This window comes from Bufo bufo, chromosome 3 (assembly GCF_905171765.1).
Source record: "Bufo bufo chromosome 3, aBufBuf1.1, whole genome shotgun sequence".
NCBI lineage: Eukaryota > Metazoa > Chordata > Amphibia > Anura > Bufonidae > Bufo > Bufo bufo.
Window position 1 is genome coordinate 497,366,712 of NC_053391.1, and position 17,818 is coordinate 497,384,529.

Genomic DNA, 17,818 nt, shown 5'->3' on the forward strand with positions numbered 1-17,818 from the left:
TGATAGTGTCATTCAGAAAAACCTAAGACACACGCTACCGTGCAGATAGAAGTCTGATTCTGTGATTAAACCTATACCTGTCACACAGCGCAAAAAAAAAAAACAGGCCTGACATTTCTATTCAACCAAATCTGTACTGTTTTAGCTGGTCAAGTTATTTGTAGTGACCGTAAAAGCACACTTTTTGTTCTGGGTTGAAAAACTATTCCCAAATTTGCCATTCTCAAAAAAACTAGTTTCTGGTATATGAGGCCTACTTGAAATCTATCCCAAAAAGGATATCTTACATTGAAGGTGCTGATAGTGTCATTCAGAAAAACCTAAGACACACGCTACCGTGCAGATAGAAGTCTAATTCTGTGATTAAACCTATACCTGTCACACAGCGCAAAAAAAAACCAGACCTGACATTTCTATTCAACCAAATCTGTACTGTTTTAGCTGGTCAAGTTATTTGTAGTGACCGTAAAAGCACACTTTTTGTTCTGGGTTAAAAAAACTATTCCCAAATTTGCCATTCTCAAAATAACTAGTTTCTGGTATATGAGGCCTACTTGAAATCTATCCCAAAAAAGATATCTTACATTGAAGGTGCTGATAGTGTCATTCAGAAAAACCTAAGACACACGCTACCGTGCAGATAGAAGTCTGATTCTGTGATTAAACCTATACCTGTCACACAGCGCAAAAAAAAAAAACAGGCCTGACATTTCTATTCAACCAAATCTGTACTGTTTTAGCTGGTCAAGTTATTTGTAGTGACCGTAAAAGCACACTTTTTGTTCTGGGTTGAAAAACTATTCCCAAATTTGCCATTCTCAAAATAACTAGTTTCTGGTATATGAGGCCTACTTGAAATCTATCCCAAAAAGGATATCTTACATTGAAGGTGCTGATAGTGTCATTCAGAAAAACCTAAGAAACACGCTACCGTGCAGATAGAAGTCTGATTCTGTGATTAAACCTATACCTGTCACACAGCGCAAAAAAAAAATAGACCTGACATTTCTATTCAACCAAATCTGTACTGTTTTAGCTGGTCAAGTTATTTGTAGTGACCGTAAAAGCACACTTTTTGTTCTGGGTTGAAAAACTATTCCCAAATTTGCCATTCTCAAAATAACTAGTTTATGGTATATGAGGCCTACTTGAAATCTATCCCAAAAAGGATATCTTACATTGAAGGTGCTGATAGTGTCATTCAGAAAAACCTAAGACACACGCTACCGTGCAGATAGAAGTCTGATTCTGTGATTAAACCTATACCTGTCACACAGCGCAAAAAAAAAAAACAGGCCTGACATTTCTATTCAACCAAATCTGTACTGTTTTAGCTGGTCAAGTTATTTGTAGTGACCGTAAAAGCACACTTTTTGTTCTGGGTTGAAAAACTATTCCCAAATTTGCCATTCTCAAAATAACTAGTTTCTGGTATATGAGGCCTACTTGAAATCTATCCCAAAAAGGATATCTTACATTGAAGGTGCTGATAGTGTCATTCAGAAAAACCTAAGACACATGCTACCATGCAGATAGAAGTCTGATTCTGTGATTAAGCCTATACCTGTCACACAGTGCAAAAAAAAAACAGGCCTGAATTTCTATTCAACCAAATCTGTACTGTTTTAGCTGGTCAAGTTATTTGTAGTGACCGTAAAAGCACACTTTTTGTTCTGGGTTGAAAAACTATTCCCAAATTTGCCATTCTCAAAATAACTAGTTTCTGGTATATGAGGCCTACTTGAAATCTATCCCAAAAAGGATATCTTACATTGAAGGTGCTGATAGTGTCATTCAGAAAAACCTAAGACACACGCTACAGTGCAGATAGAAGTCTAATTCTGTGATTAAGCCTATACCTGTCTAATAGCGCAAAAAAAAAACAGGCCTGACATTTCTATTCAACCAAATCTGTACTGTTTTAGCTGGTCAAGTTATTTGTAGTGACCGTAAAAGCACACTTTTTGTTCTGGGTTGAAAAACTATTCCCAAATTTGCCATTCTCAAAATAACTAGTTTCTGGTATATGAGGCCTACTTGAAATCTATCCCAAAAAGGATATCTTACATTGAAGGTGCTGATAGTGTCATTCAGAAAAACCTAAGACACATGCTACCGTGCATATAGAAGTCTGATTCTGTGATTAAACCTATACCTGTCACACAGCGCAAAAAAAAAACAGGCCTGACATTTCTATTCAACCAAATCTGTACTGTTTTAGCTGGTCAAGTTATTTGTAGTGACCGTAAAAGCACACTTTTTGTTCTGGGTTGAAAAACTATTCCCAAATTTGCCATTCTCAAAATAACTAGTTTCTGGTATATGAGGCCTACTTGAAATCTATCCCAAAAAGGTTATCTTACATTGAAGGTGCTGATAGTGTCATTCAGAAAAACCTATGACACACGCTTCCGTGCAGATAGAAGTCTAATTCTGTGATTAAACCTATACCTGTCACACAGAGCAAAAAAAAAATAGACCTGACATTTCTATTCAACCAAATCTGTACTGTTTTAGCTGGTCAAGTTATTTGTAGTGATCGTAAAAGCACACTTTTTGTTCTGGGTTAAAAAACTATTCCCAAATTTGCCATTCTCAAAATAACTAGTTTCTGGTATATGAGGCCTACTTGAAATCTATCCCAAAAAGGATATCTTACATTGAAGGTACTGATAGTGTCATTCAGAAAAACCTAAGACACACGCTACCGTGCAGATAGAAGTCTGATTCTGTGATTAAACCTATACCTGTCACACAGCGCAAAAAAAAAAACAGGCCTGACATTTCTATTCAACCAAATCTGTACTGTTTTAGCTGGTCAAGTTATTTGCAGTGACCGTAAAAGCACACTTTTTGTTTTGGGTTGAAAAACTATACCCAAATTTGCCATTCTCAAAATAACTAGTTTCTGGTATATGAGGCCTACTTGAAATCTATCCCAAAAAGGATATCTTACATTGAAGGTGCTGATAGTGTCATTCAGAAAAACCTAAGACACACGCTACCGTGCAGATAGAAGTCTGATTCTGTGATTAAACCTATACCTGTCACATAGCGCAAAAAAAAAAAAACAGGCCTGACATTTCTATTCAACCAAATCTGTACTGTTTTAGCTGGTCAAGTTATTTGTAGTCACCGTAAAAGCACACTTTTTGTTCTGAGTTGAAAAACTATTCCCAAATTTGCCATTCTCAAAATTGTGGTGAACGGGAACAATGAGGAAAACATCTAATAGGGGACGCGGACGCGGACGTGGACATGGTTGTGGTGGTGTTAGTGGACCCTCTGGTGCTCGGAGAGGACGTGGCCGTTCTGCCACAGCCACACGTCCTAGTGAACCAACTACCTCAGGTCCCAGTAGCCAGCAGAATTTACAGCGATATTTTGTGGGGCCCAATGCCGTTCTAAGGATGGAAAGGCCTGAGCAGGTACAGGCATTAGTCAATTGGGTGGCCGACAGTGGATCCAGCACGTTCACATTATCTCCCACCCAGTCTTCTGCAGAAAGCGCACAGATGGCGCATGAAAACCAAGCCCATCGGTCTGTCACATCACCCCCATGCATATCAGGGAAACTGTCTGAGCCTCAAGTTATGCAGCAGTCTCTTATGCTGTATGAAGACTCTGCTGCCAGGGTTTCCCAAGGGCATCCACCTAGCCCTTCCCCAGGGGTGGTAGAGATAGAATGCACTAACGCACAACCACTTATTTTTCCTGATGATGAGGACATGGGAATACCACCTCAGCACGTCTCTGATGATGACGAAACACAGGTGCCAACTGCTGCGTCTTTCTGCAGTGTGCAGACTGAACAGGAGGTCAGGGATCAAGACTGGGTGGAAGACGATGCAGGGGACGATGAGGTCCTAGACCCCACATGGAATGAAGGTCGTGCCACTGACTTTCACAGTTCGGAGGAAGAGGCAGTGGTGAGACCGAGCCAACAGCGTAGCAAAAGAGGCAGCAGTGGGCAAAATCAGAACACCCGCCGCCAAGAGACTCCGCCTGCTACTGACCGCCGCCATCTGGGACCGATCACCCCAAAGGCAGCTTCAAGGAGTTCCCTGGCATGGCACTTCTTCAAACAATGTGCTGACGACAAGACCCGAGTGGTTTGCACGCTGTGCCATCAGAGCCTGAAGCGAGGCATTAACGTTCTGAACCTTAGCACAACCTGCATGACCAGGCACCTGCATGCAAAGCATGAACTGCAGTGGAGTAAACACCTTAAAAACAAGGAAGTCACTCAGGCTCCCCCTGCTACCTCTTCTGCTGCTGCCGCCTCGGCCTCTTCTGCTGCTGCCGCCGCCTCGGCCTCTTCTGCTGCTGCTGCCGCCGCCTCGGCCTCTTCCTCTGCCTCTGGAGGAACTTTGGCACCTGCCGCCCAGCAAACATGGGATGTACCACCAACACCACCACCTGTGTCACCAAGCATCTCAACAATGTCACACGGCAGCGTTCAGCTCTCCATCTCACAAACATTTGAGAGAAAGCGTAAATTCCAACCTAGCCACCCTCGATCCCTGGCCCTGAATTCCAGCATTTCTAAACTACTGGCCTATGAAATGCTGTCATTTAGGCTGGTGGACACACACAGCTTCAAACAGCTCATGTCACTTGCTGTCCCACAGTATGTTGTTCCCAGCCGCCACTACTTCTCCAAGAGAGCCGTGCCTTCCCTGCACAAACAAGTGTTCGATAAAATCAAGTGTGCACTGCGCAACGCCATCTGTGGCAAGGTCCACCTAACCACAGATACGTGGACCAGTAAGCACAACCAGGGACGCTATATCTCCCTAACTGCACACTGGGTAAATGTAGTGGCGGCTGGGCCCCAGGCGGAGAGCTGTTTGGCGCAAGTCCTTCCGCCGCCAAGGATCGCAGGGCAACATTCTTTGCCTTCTGTCTCCTCCTCCTCCTACTCAGCTTCCTCCTCCTCTTCTTCCACCTGCTCATCCAGTCAGCCACAAACCTTCACCACCAACTTCAGCACAGGAGTTGTGGCGGGGTATAGAACAACAGACCGACGAGTGGTTGCTGCCGGTGAGCCTAAAGCCCGGCCTGGTGGTGTGCGATAATGGGCGAAATCTCGTTGCAGCTCTGGGACTAGCCGGTTTGACGCACATCCCTTGCCTGGCGCATGTGCTGAATTTAGTGGTGCAGAAGTTCATTCGCAACTACCCCGACATGTCAGAGCTGCTGCATAAAGTGCGGGCCGTCTGTTCGCGCTTCCGGCGTTCACACCCTGCTGCTGCTCGCCTGTCTGCGCTACAGCGTAACTTCGGCCTTCCCGCTCACCGCCTCATATGCGACGTACCCACCAGGTGGAACTCCTCCTTGCATATGCTGGACAGACTGTGCGAGCAGCAGCAGGCCATAGTGGAGTTTCAGCTGCAGCACGCACGGGTCAGTCGCACTGTGGATCAGACACACTTTACCACCAATGACTGGGCCTCCATGCGAGACCTGTGTGCCCTGTTGCGCTGTTTCGAGTACTCCACCAACATGGCCAGTGGCGATGACGCCGTTATCAGCATTACAATACCACTTCTATGTCTCCTTGAGAAAACACTTAGGGCGATGATGGAAGAGGAGGTGGCCCAGGAGGAAGAGGAGGAAGAGGGGTCATTTTTAGCACTTTCAGGCCAGTCTCTTCGAAGTGACTCAGAGGGAGATTTTTTGCAACACCAGAGGCCAGGTACAAATGTGGCCAGACAGGGCCCACTACTGGAGGACGAGGAGGACGAGGATGAGGAGGAGGTGGAGGAGGATGAGGATGAAGCATGTTCACAGCGGGGTGGCACCCAAAGCAGCTCGGGCCCATCACTGGTGCGTGGCTGGGGGGAAACACAGGACGATGACGATACGCCTCCCACAGAGGACAGCTTGTCCTTACCTCTGGGCAGCCTGGCACACATGAGCGACTACATGCTGCAGTGCCTGCGCAACGACAGCAGAGTTGCCCACATTTTAACGTGTGCGGACTACTGGGTTGCCACCCTGCTGGATCCCCGGTACAAAGACAATGTGCCCACCTTACTTCCTACACTGGAGCGTGATAGGAAGATGCGCGAGTACAAGCGCACGTTGGTAGATGCGCTACTGAGAGCATTCCCAAATGTCACAGGGGAACCAGTGGAAGCCCAAGGCGAAGGCAGAGGAGGAGCAAGAGGTCGCCAACGCAGCTGTGTCACGCCCAGCTCCTCTGAGGGCAAGGTTAGCATGGCAGAGATGTGGAAAAGTTTTGTCAACACGCCACAGCTAACTGCACCACCACCTGATACGGAACGTGTTAGCAGGAGGCAACATTTCACTAACATGGTGGAACAGTACCTGTGCACACCCCTCCACGTACTGACTGATGGTTCGGCCCCATTCAACTTCGGGGTCTCCAAATTGTCCACGTGGCCAGAGCTAGCCTTTTATGCCTTGGAGGTGCTGGTCTGCCCGGCGGCCAGCGTTTTGTCTGAACGTGTATTCAGCACGGCAGGGGGCGTCATTACAGACAAACGCAGCCGTCTGTCTACAGCCAATGTGGACAAGCTGATGTTCATAAAAATGAACCAGGCATGGATCCCACAGGATCTGTCCATCCCTTGTGCAGATTAGATAGTAACTACCTCCCCTTAACAATATATTATTCTACTCCAGGGCACTTCCTCATTCAATACTATTTTTAATTTCATTTTACCATTATATTGCGGGGCAACCCAAAGTTGAATGAACCTCTCCTCTGTCTGGGTGCCGGGGCCTAAATGTGTGACAGTGGCCTGTTCCAGTGGTGGGTGACGTGAAGCCTGATTCTCTGCTATGACATGAAGACAGATTCTGTGCTGACATAAGGCCAGATTCTCTGTTACGGGACCTCTCTCCTCTGCCTGGGTGCCTGGGCCTAAATGTGTGACAGTGGCCTGTTCCAGTGGTGGGTGACGTGAAGCCTGATTCTCTGCTATGACATGAAGAAAGATTCTGCGCTGACATAAGGCCAGATTCTCTGTTACGGGACCTCTCTCCTCTGCCTGGGTGCCTGGGCCTAAATGTGTGACAGTGGCCTGTTCCAGTGGTGGGTGACGTGAAGCCTGATTCTCTGCTATGACATGAAGACTGATTCTGCGCTGACATAAGGCCAGATTCTCTGTTACGGGACCTCTCTCCTCTGCCTGCGTGCCTGGGCCTAAATGTGTGACAGTGGCCTGTTCCAGTGGTGGGTGACGTGAAGCCTGATTCTCTGCTATGACATGAAGACTGATTCTGCGCTGACATAAGGCCAGATTCTCTGTTACGGGACCTCTCTCCTCTGCCTGGGTGCCTGGGCCTAAATGTGTGACAGTGGCCTGTTCGAGTGGTGGGTGACGTGAAGCCTGATTCTCTGCTATGACATGAAGACTGATTCTGTGCTGACATAAGGCCAGATTCTCTGTTACGGGACCTCTCTCCTCTGCCTGGGAGCCGAGGCCTAAATGTGTGACAGTGGCCTGTTCCAGTGGTGGGTGATGTGAAGCCTGATTCTCTGCTATGACATGAAGACAGATTCTGTGCTGACATAAGGCCAGATTTTCTGTTACGGGGCCTCTCTCCTCTGCCTGGGTGCCTGGGCCTAAATATGTGACAGTGGCCTGTTCCAGTGGTGGGTGACGTGAAGCCTGATTCTCTGCTATGACATGAAGACTGATTCTGCGCTGACATAAGGCCAGATTCTCTGTTACGGGACCTCTCTCCTCTGCCTGGGTGCCTTGGCCTAAATGTGTGACAGTGGCCTGTTCGAGTGGTGATTGACGTGAAGCCTGATTCTCTGCTATGACATGAAGACTGATTCTGCGCTGACATAAGGCCAGATTCTCTGTTACGGGACCTCTCTCCTCTGCCTGGGTGCCTGGGCCTAAATATGTGACAGTGGCCTGTTCCAGTGGTGGGTGACGTGAAGCCTGATTCTCTGCTATGACATGAAGACTGATTCTGCGCTGACATAAGGCCAGATTCTCTGTTACGGGACCTCTCTCCTCTGCCTGGGTGCCTGGGCCTAAATGTGTACAGTGGCCTGTTCCAGTAGTGGGTGACGTGAAGCCTGATTCTCTGCTATGACATGAAGACTGATTCTGCGCTGACATAAGGCCAGATTCTCTGTTACGGGACCTCTCTCCTCTTCCTAGGTGCCTGGGCCTAAATGTGTGACAGTGGCCTGTTCCAGTGGTGGGTGACGTGAAGCCTGATTCTCTGCTAGGACATGAAGACAGATTCTGTGCTGACATAAGGCCAGATTCTCTGTTATGGGACCTCTCTCCTCTGCCTGGGTGCCTGGGCCTAAATGTGTGACAGTGGCCTGTTCCAGTGGTGGGTGACGTGAAGCCTGATTCTCTGCTATGACATGAAGACAGATTCTGTGCTGACATAAGGCCAGATTTTCTGTTACGGGACCTCTCTCCTCTGCCTGGGTGCCTGGGCCTAAATGTGTGACAGTGGCCTGTTCCAGTGGTGGGTGACGTGAAGCCTGATTCTCTGCTTTGACATGAAGACAGATTCTGTGCTGACATAAGGCCAGATTCTCTGTTACGGGACCTCTCTCCTCTGCCTGGGTGCCTGGGCCTAAATGTGTGACAGTGGCCTGTTCCAGTGGTGGGTGATGTGAAGCCTGATTCTCTGCTATGACATGAAGACTGATTCTGCGCTGACATAAGGCCAGATTCTCTGTTACGGGACCTCTCTCCTCTGCCTGGGTGCCTGGGCCTAAATGTGTGACAGTGGCCTGTTCGAGTGGTGGGTGACGTGAAGCCTGATTCTCTGCTATGACATGAAGACTGATTCTGTGCTGACATAAGGCCAGATTCTCTGTTACGGGACCTCTCTCCTCTGCCTGGGAGCCGAGGCCTAAATGTGTGACAGTGGCCTGTTCCAGTGGTGGGTGATGTGAAGCCTGATTCTCTGCTATGACATGAAGACAGATTCTGTGCTGACATAAGGCCAGATTTTCTGTTACGGGGCCTCTCTCCTCTGCCTGGGTGCCTGGGCCTAAATATGTGACAGTGGCCTGTTCCAGTGGTGGGTGACGTGAAGCCTGATTCTCTGCTATGACATGAAGACTGATTCTGCGCTGACATAAGGCCAGATTCTCTGTTACGGGACCTCTCTCCTCTGCCTGGGTGCCTTGGCCTAAATGTGTGACAGTGGCCTGTTCGAGTGGTGATTGACGTGAAGCCTGATTCTCTGCTATGACATGAAGACTGATTCTGCGCTGACATAAGGCCAGATTCTCTGTTACGGGACCTCTCTCCTCTGCCTGGGTGCCTGGGCCTAAATATGTGACAGTGGCCTGTTCCAGTGGTGGGTGACGTGAAGCCTGATTCTCTGCTATGACATGAAGACTGATTCTGCGCTGACATAAGGCCAGATTCTCTGTTACGGGACCTCTCTCCTCTGCCTGGGTGCCTGGGCCTAAATGTGTACAGTGGCCTGTTCCAGTAGTGGGTGACGTGAAGCCTGATTCTCTGCTATGACATGAAGACTGATTCTGCGCTGACATAAGGCCAGATTCTCTGTTACGGGACCTCTCTCCTCTTCCTAGGTGCCTGGGCCTAAATGTGTGACAGTGGCCTGTTCCAGTGGTGGGTGACGTGAAGCCTGATTCTCTGCTAGGACATGAAGACAGATTCTGTGCTGACATAAGGCCAGATTCTCTGTTATGGGACCTCTCTCCTCTGCCTGGGTGCCTGGGCCTAAATGTGTGACAGTGGCCTGTTCCAGTGGTGGGTGACGTGAAGCCTGATTCTCTGCTATGACATGAAGACAGATTCTGTGCTGACATAAGGCCAGATTTTCTGTTACGGGACCTCTCTCCTCTGCCTGGGTGCCTGGGCCTAAATGTGTGACAGTGGCCTGTTCCAGTGGTGGGTGACGTGAAGCCTGATTCTCTGCTTTGACATGAAGACAGATTCTGTGCTGACATAAGGCCAGATTCTCTGTTACGGGACCTCTCTCCTCTGCCTGGGTGCCTGGGCCTAAATGTGTGACAGTGGCCTGTTCCAGTGGTGGGTGATGTGAAGCCTGATTCTCTGCTATGACATGAAGACAGATTCTGTGCTGACATAAGGCCAGATTCTCTTTTACGGGGCCTCTCTCCTCTGCCTGGGTGCCTGGGCCTAAATATGTGACAGTGGCCTGTTCAAGTGGCGGGTGACGTGAAGCCTGATTCTCTGCTATGACATGAAGACTGATTCTGCGCTGACATAAGGCCAGATTCTCTGTTACGGGACCTCTCTCCTCTGCCTGGGTGCCTTGGCCTAAATGTGTGACAGTGGCCTGTTCGAGTGGTGATTGACGTGAAGCCTGATTCTCTGCTATGACATGAAGACTGATTCTGCGCTGACATAAGGCCAGATTCTCTGTTACGGGACCTCTCTCCTCTGCCTGGGTGCCTGGGCCTAAATATGTGACAGTGGCCTGTTCCAGTGGTGGGTGACGTGAAGCCTGATTCTCTGCTATGACATGAAGACTGATTCTGCGCTGACATAAGGCCAGATTCTCTGTTACGGGACCTCTCTCCTCTGCCTGGGTGCCTGGGCCTAAATGTGTACAGTGGCCTGTTCCAGTAGTGGGTGACGTGAAGCCTGATTCTCTGCTATGACATGAAGACTGATTCTGCGCTGACATAAGGCCAGATTCTCTGTTACGGGACCTCTCTCCTCTTCCTGGGTGCCTGGGCCTAAATGTGTGACAGTGCCCTGTTCCAGTGGTGGGTGACGTGAAGCCTGATTCTCTGCTATGACATGAAGACAGATTCTGTGCTGACATAAGGCCAGATTCTCTGTTATGGGACCTCTCTCCTCTGCCTGGGTGCCTGGGCCTAAATGTGTGACAGTGGCCTGTTCCAGTGGTGGGTGACGTGAAGCCTGATTCTCTGCTATGACATGAAGACAGATTCTGTGCTGACATAAGGCCAGATTTTCTGTTACGGGACCTCTCTCCTCTGCCTGGGTGCCTGGGCCTAAATGTGTGACAGTGGCCTGTTGCAGTGGTGGGTGACGTGAAGCCTGATTCTCTGCTATGACATGAAGACAGATTCTGCGCTGACATAAGGCCAGTTTCTCTGTTACGGGACCTCTCTCCTCTACCTGGGTGCCTGGGCCTAAATATGTGACAGTGGCCTGTTCCAGTGGTGGGTGACGTGAAGCCTGATTCTCTGCTATGACATGAAGACAGATTCTGTGCTGACATAAGGCCAGATTCTCTGTTACGGGACCTCTCTCCTCTGCCTGGGTGCCTGGGCCTAAATGTGTGACAGTGGCCTGTTCCAGTGATGGGTGACGTGAAGCCTGATTCTCTGCTATGACATGAAGACAGATTCTGCGCTGACATAAGGCCAGATTCTCTGTTACGGGACCTCTCTCCTCTGCCTGGGTACCTGGGCCTAAATGTGTGACAGTGGCCTGTTCCAGTGGTGGGTGACGTGAAGCCTGATTCTCTGCTATGACATGAAGACAGATTCTGTGCTGACATAAGGCCAGATTCTCTGTTACGGGACCTCTCTCCTCTGCCTGGGTGCCTGGGCCTAAATGTGTGACAGTGGCCTGTTCCAGTGGTGGGTGATGTGAAGCCTGATTCTCTGCTATGACATGAAGACAGATTCTGTGCTGACATAAGGCCAGATTCTCTGTTACGGGGCCTCTCTCCTCTGCCTGGGTGCCTGGGCCTAAATATGTGACAGTGGCCTGTTCAAGTGGCGGGTGACGTGAAGCCTGATTCTCTGCTATGACATGAAGACTGATTCTGCGCTGACATAAGGCCAGATTCTCTGTTACGGGACCTCTCTCCTCTGCCTGGGTGCCTTGGCCTAAATGTGTGACAGTGGCCTGTTCTAGTGGTGATTGACGTGAAGCCTGATTCTCTGCTATGACATGAAGACTGATTCTGCGCTGACATAAGGCCAGATTCTCTGTTACGGGACCTCTCTCCTCTGCCTGGGTGCCTGGGCCTAAATATGTGACAGTGGCCTGTTCCAGTGGTGGGTGACGTGAAGCCTGATTCTCTGCTATGACATGAAGACTGATTCTGCGCTGACATAAGGCCAGATTCTCTGTTACGGGACCTCTCTCCTCTGCCTGGGTGCCTGGGCCTAAATGTGTACAGTGGCCTGTTCCAGTAGTGGGTGACGTGAAGCCTGATTCTCTGCTATGACATGAAGACTGATTCTGCGCTGACATAAGGCCAGATTCTCTGTTACGGGACCTCTCTCCTCTTCCTGGGTGCCTGGGCCTAAATGTGTGACAGTGCCCTGTTCCAGTGGTGGGTGACGTGAAGCCTGATTCTCTGCTATGACATGAAGACAGATTCTGTGCTGACATAAGGCCAGATTCTCTGTTATGGGACCTCTCTCCTCTGCCTGGGTGCCTGGGCCTAAATGTGTGACAGTGGCCTGTTCCAGTGGTGGGTGACGTGAAGCCTGATTCTCTGCTATGACATGAAGACAGATTCTGTGCTGACATAAGGCCAGATTTTCTGTTACGGGACCTCTCTCCTCTGCCTGGGTGCCTGGGCCTAAATGTGTGACAGTGGCCTTTTGCAGTGGTGGGTGACGTGAAGCCTGATTCTCTGCTATGACATGAAGACAGATTCTGCGCTGACATAAGGCCAGATTCTCTGTTACGGGACCTCTCTCCTCTGCCTGGGTGCCTGGGCCTAAATGTGTGACAGTGGCCTGTTCCAGTGGTGGGTGACGTGAAGCCTGATTCTCTGCTATGACATGAAGACAGATTCTGCGCTGACATAAGGCCAGTTTCTCTGTTACGGGACCTCTCTCCTCTACCTGGGTGCCTGGGCCTAAATATGTGACAGTGGCCTGTTCCAGTGGTGGGTGACGTGAAGCCTGATTCTCTGCTATGACATGAAGACAGATTCTGTGCTGACATAAGGCCAGATTCTCTGTTACGGGACCTCTCTCCTCTGCCTGGGTGCCTGGGCCTAAATGTGTGACAGTGGCCTGTTCCAGTGATGGGTGACGTGAAGCCTGATTCTCTGCTATGACATGAAGACAGATTCTGCGCTGACATAAGGCCAGATTCTCTGTTACGGGACCTCTCTCCTCTGCCTGGGTACCTGGGCCTAAATGTGTGACAGTGGCCTGTTCCAGTGGTGGGTGACGTGAAGCCTGATTCTCTGCTATGACATGAAGACAGATTCTGTGCTGACATAAGGCCAGATTCTCTGTTACGGGACCTCTCTCCTCTGCCTGGGTGCCTGGGCCTAAATGTGTGACAGTGGCCTGTTCCAGTGGTGGGTGACGTGAAGCCTGATTCTCTGCTATGACATGAAGACAGATTCTGCGCTGACATAAGGCCAGATTCTCTGTTACGGGACTTCTCTCCTCTGCCTGGGTCCCTGGGCCTAAATGTGTGACAGTGGCCTGTTCCAGTGGTGGGTGACGTGAAGCCTGATTCTCTGCTATGACATGAAGACAGATTCTGTGCTGACATAAGGCCAGATTTTCTGTTACGGGACCTCTCTCCTCTGCCTGGGTGCCTGGGCCTAAATGTGTGACAGTGGCCTTTTGCAGTGGTGGGTGACGTGAAGCCTGATTCTCTGCTATGACATGAAGACAGATTCTGCGCTGACATAAGGCCAGATTCTCTGTTACGGGACCTCTCTCCTCTGCCTGGGTGCCTGGGCCTAAATGTGTGACAGTGGCCTGTTCCAGTGGTGGGTGATGTGAAGCCTGATTCTCTGCTATGACATGAAGACAGATTCTGCGCTGACATAAGGCCAGTTTCTCTGTTACGGGACCTCTCTCCTCTGCCTGGGTGCCTGGGCCTAAATATGTGACAGTGGCCTGTTCCAGTGGTGGGTGACGTGAAGCCTGATTCTCTGCTATGACATGAAGACAGATTCTGTGCTGACATAAGGCCAGATTCTCTGTTACGGGACCTCTCTCCTCTGCCTGGGTGCCTGGGCCTAAATGTGTGACAGTGGCCTGTTCCAGTGATGGGTGACGTGAAGCCTGATTCTCTGCTATGACATGAAGACAGATTCTGCGCTGACATAAGGCCAGATTCTCTGTTACGGGACCTCTCTCCTCTGCCTGGGTACCTGGGCCTAAATGTGTGACAGTGGCCTGTTCCAGTGGTGGGTGACGTGAAGCCTGATTCTCTGCTATGACATGAAGACAGATTCTGTGCTGACATAAGGCCAGATTCTCTGTTACGGGACCTCTCTCCTCTGCCTGGGTGCCTGGGCCTAAATGTGTGACAGTGGCCTGTTCCAGTGGTGGGTGATGTGAAGCCTGATTCTCTGCTATGACATGAAGACAGATTCTGTGCTGACATAAGGCCAGATTCTCTGTTACGGGGCCTCTCTCCTCTGCCTGGGTGCCTGGGCCTAAATATGTGACAGTGGCCTGTTCAAGTGGCGGGTGACGTGAAGCCTGATTCTCTGCTATGACATGAAGACTGATTCTGCGCTGACATAAGGCCAGATTCTCTGTTACGGGACCTCTCTCCTCTGCCTGGGTGCCTTGGCCTAAATGTGTGACAGTGGCCTGTTCGAGTGGTGATTGACGTGAAGCCTGATTCTCTGCTATGACATGAAGACTGATTCTGCGCTGACATAAGGCCAGATTCTCTGTTACGGGACCTCTCTCCTCTGCCTGGGTGCCTGGGCCTAAATGTGTGACAGTGGCCTGTTCCAGTGGTGGGTGATGTGAAGCCTGATTCTCTGCTATGACATGAAGACAGATTCTGTGCTGACATAAGGCCAGATTCTCTGTTACGGGGCCTCTCTCCTCTGCCTGGGTGCCTGGGCCTAAATATGTGACAGTGGCCTGTTCAAGTGGCGGGTGACGTGAAGCCTGATTCTCTGCTATGACATGAAGACTGATTCTGCGCTGACATAAGGCCAGATTCTCTGTTACGGGACCTCTCTCCTCTGCCTGGGTGCCTTGGCCTAAATGTGTGACAGTGGCCTGTTCGAGTGGTGATTGACGTGAAGCCTGATTCTCTGCTATGACATGAAGACTGATTCTGCGCTGACATAAGGCCAGATTCTCTGTTACGGGACCTCTCTCCTCTGCCTGGGTGCCTGGGCCTAAATATGTGACAGTGGCCTGTTCCAGTGGTGGGTGACGTGAAGCCTGATTCTCTGCTATGACATGAAGACTGATTCTGCGCTGACATAAGGCCAGATTCTCTGTTACGGGACCTCTCTCCTCTGCCTGGGTGCCTGGGCCTAAATGTGTACAGTGGCCTGTTCCAGTAGTGGGTGACGTGAAGCCTGATTCTCTGCTATGACATGAAGACTGATTCTGCGCTGACATAAGGCCAGATTCTCTGTTACGGGACCTCTCTCCTCTTCCTGGGTGCCTGGGCCTAAATGTGTGACAGTGCCCTGTTCCAGTGGTGGGTGACGTGAAGCCTGATTCTCTGCTATGACATGAAGACAGATTCTGTGCTGACATAAGGCCAGATTCTCTGTTATGGGACCTCTCTCCTCTGCCTGGGTGCCTGGGCCTAAATGTGTGACAGTGGCCTGTTCCAGTGGTGGGTGACGTGAAGCCTGATTCTCTGCTATGACATGAAGACAGATTCTGTGCTGACATAAGGCCAGATTTTCTGTTACGGGACCTCTCTCCTCTGCCTGGGTGCCTGGGCCTAAATGTGTGACAGTGGCCTTTTGCAGTGGTGGGTGACGTGAAGCCTGATTCTCTGCTATGACATGAAGACAGATTCTGCGCTGACATAAGGCCAGATTCTCTGTTACGGGACCTCTCTCCTCTGCCTGGGTGCCTGGGCCTAAATGTGTGACAGTGGCCTGTTCCAGTGGTGGGTGATGTGAAGCCTGATTCTCTGCTATGACATGAAGACAGATTCTGCGCTGACATAAGGCCAGTTTCTCTGTTACGGGACCTCTCTCCTCTACCTGGGTGCCTGGGCCTAAATATGTGACAGTGGCCTGTTCCAGTGGTGGGTGACGTGAAGCCTGATTCTCTGCTATGACATGAAGACAGATTCTGTGCTGACATAAGGCCAGATTCTCTGTTACGGGACCTCTCTCCTCTGCCTGGGTGCCTGGGCCTAAATGTGTGACAGTGGCCTGTTCCAGTGATGGGTGACGTGAAGCCTGATTCTCTGCTATGACATGAAGACAGATTCTGCGCTGACATAAGGCCAGATTCTCTGTTACGGGACCTCTCTCCTCTGCCTGGGTACCTGGGCCTAAATGTGTGACAGTGGCCTGTTCCAGTGGTGGGTGACGTGAAGCCTGATTCTCTGCTATGACATGAAGACAGATTCTGTGCTGACATAAGGCCAGATTCTCTGTTACGGGACCTCTCTCCTCTGCCTGGGTGCCTGGGCCTAAATGTGTGACAGTGGCCTGTTCCAGTGGTGGGTGACGTGAAGCCTGATTCTCTGCTATGACATGAAGACAGATTCTGCGCTGACATAAGGCCAGATTCTCTGTTACGGGACTTCTCTCCTCTGCCTGGGTCCCTGGGCCTAAATGTGTGACAGTGGCCTGTTCCAGTGGTGGGTAACGTGAAGCCTGATTCTCTGCTATGACATGAAGACAGATTCTGTGCTGACATAAGGCCAGATTCTCTGTTACGGGACCTCTCTCCTCTGCCTGGGTGCTGAGGCCTAAATGTGTGACAGTGGCCTGTTCCAGTGGTGGGTGACGTGAAGCCTGATTCTCTGCTATGACATGAAGACTTATTCTGCGCTGACATAAGGCCAGATTCTCTGTTACGGGACCTCTCTCCTCTGCCTGGGTGCCTGGGCCTAAATGTGTGACAGTGGCCTGTTCCAGTGGTGGGTGACGTGAAGCCTGATTCTCTGCTATGACATGAAGACAGATTCTGTGCTGACATAAGGCCAGATTCTCTGTTATGGGACCTCTCTCCTCTGCCTGGGTGCCTGGGCCTAAATATGTGACAGTGGCCTGTTCCACTGGTGGGTGATGTGAAGCCTGATTCTCTGCTATGACATGAAGACAGATTCTGTGCTGACATAAGGCCAGATTTTCTGTTACGGGACCTCTCTCCTCTGCCTGGGTGCCTGGGCCTAAATGTGTGACAGTGGCCTTTTGCAGTGGTGGGTGACGTGAAGCCTGATTCTCTGCTATGACATGAAGACAGATTCTGCGCTGACATAAGGCCAGATTCTCTGTTACGGGACCTCTCTCCTCTGCCTGGGTGCCTGGGCCTAAATGTGTGACAGTGGCCTGTTCCAGTGATGGGTGACGTGAAGCCTGATTCTCTGCTATGACATGAAGACAGATTCTGCGCTGACATAAGGCCAGATTCTCTGTTACGGGACCTCTCTCCTCTGCCTGGGTGCCTGGGCCTAAATGTGTGACAGTGGCCTGTTCCAGTGGTGGGTGACGTGAAGCCTGATTCTCTGCTTTGACATGAAGACAGATTCTGTGCTGACATAAGGCCAGATTCTCTGTTACGGGACCTCTCTCCTCTGCCTGGGTGCCTGGGCCTAAATGTGTGACAGTGGCCTGTTCCAGTGGTGGGTGATGTGAAGCCTGATTCTCTGCTATGACATGAAGACAGATTCTGTGCTGACATAAGGCCAGATTCTCTGTTACGGGGCCTCTCTCCTCTGCCTGGGTGCCTGGGCCTAAATATGTGACAGTGGCCTGTTCAAGTGGTGGGTGACGTGAAGCCTGATTCTCTGCTATGACATGAAGACTGATTCTGCGCTGACATAAGGCCAGATTCTCTGTTACGGGACCTCTCTCCTCTGCCTGGGTGCCTTGGCCTAAATGTGTGACAGTGGCCTGTTCGAGTGGTGATTGACGTGAAGCCTGATTCTCTGCTATGACATGAAGACTG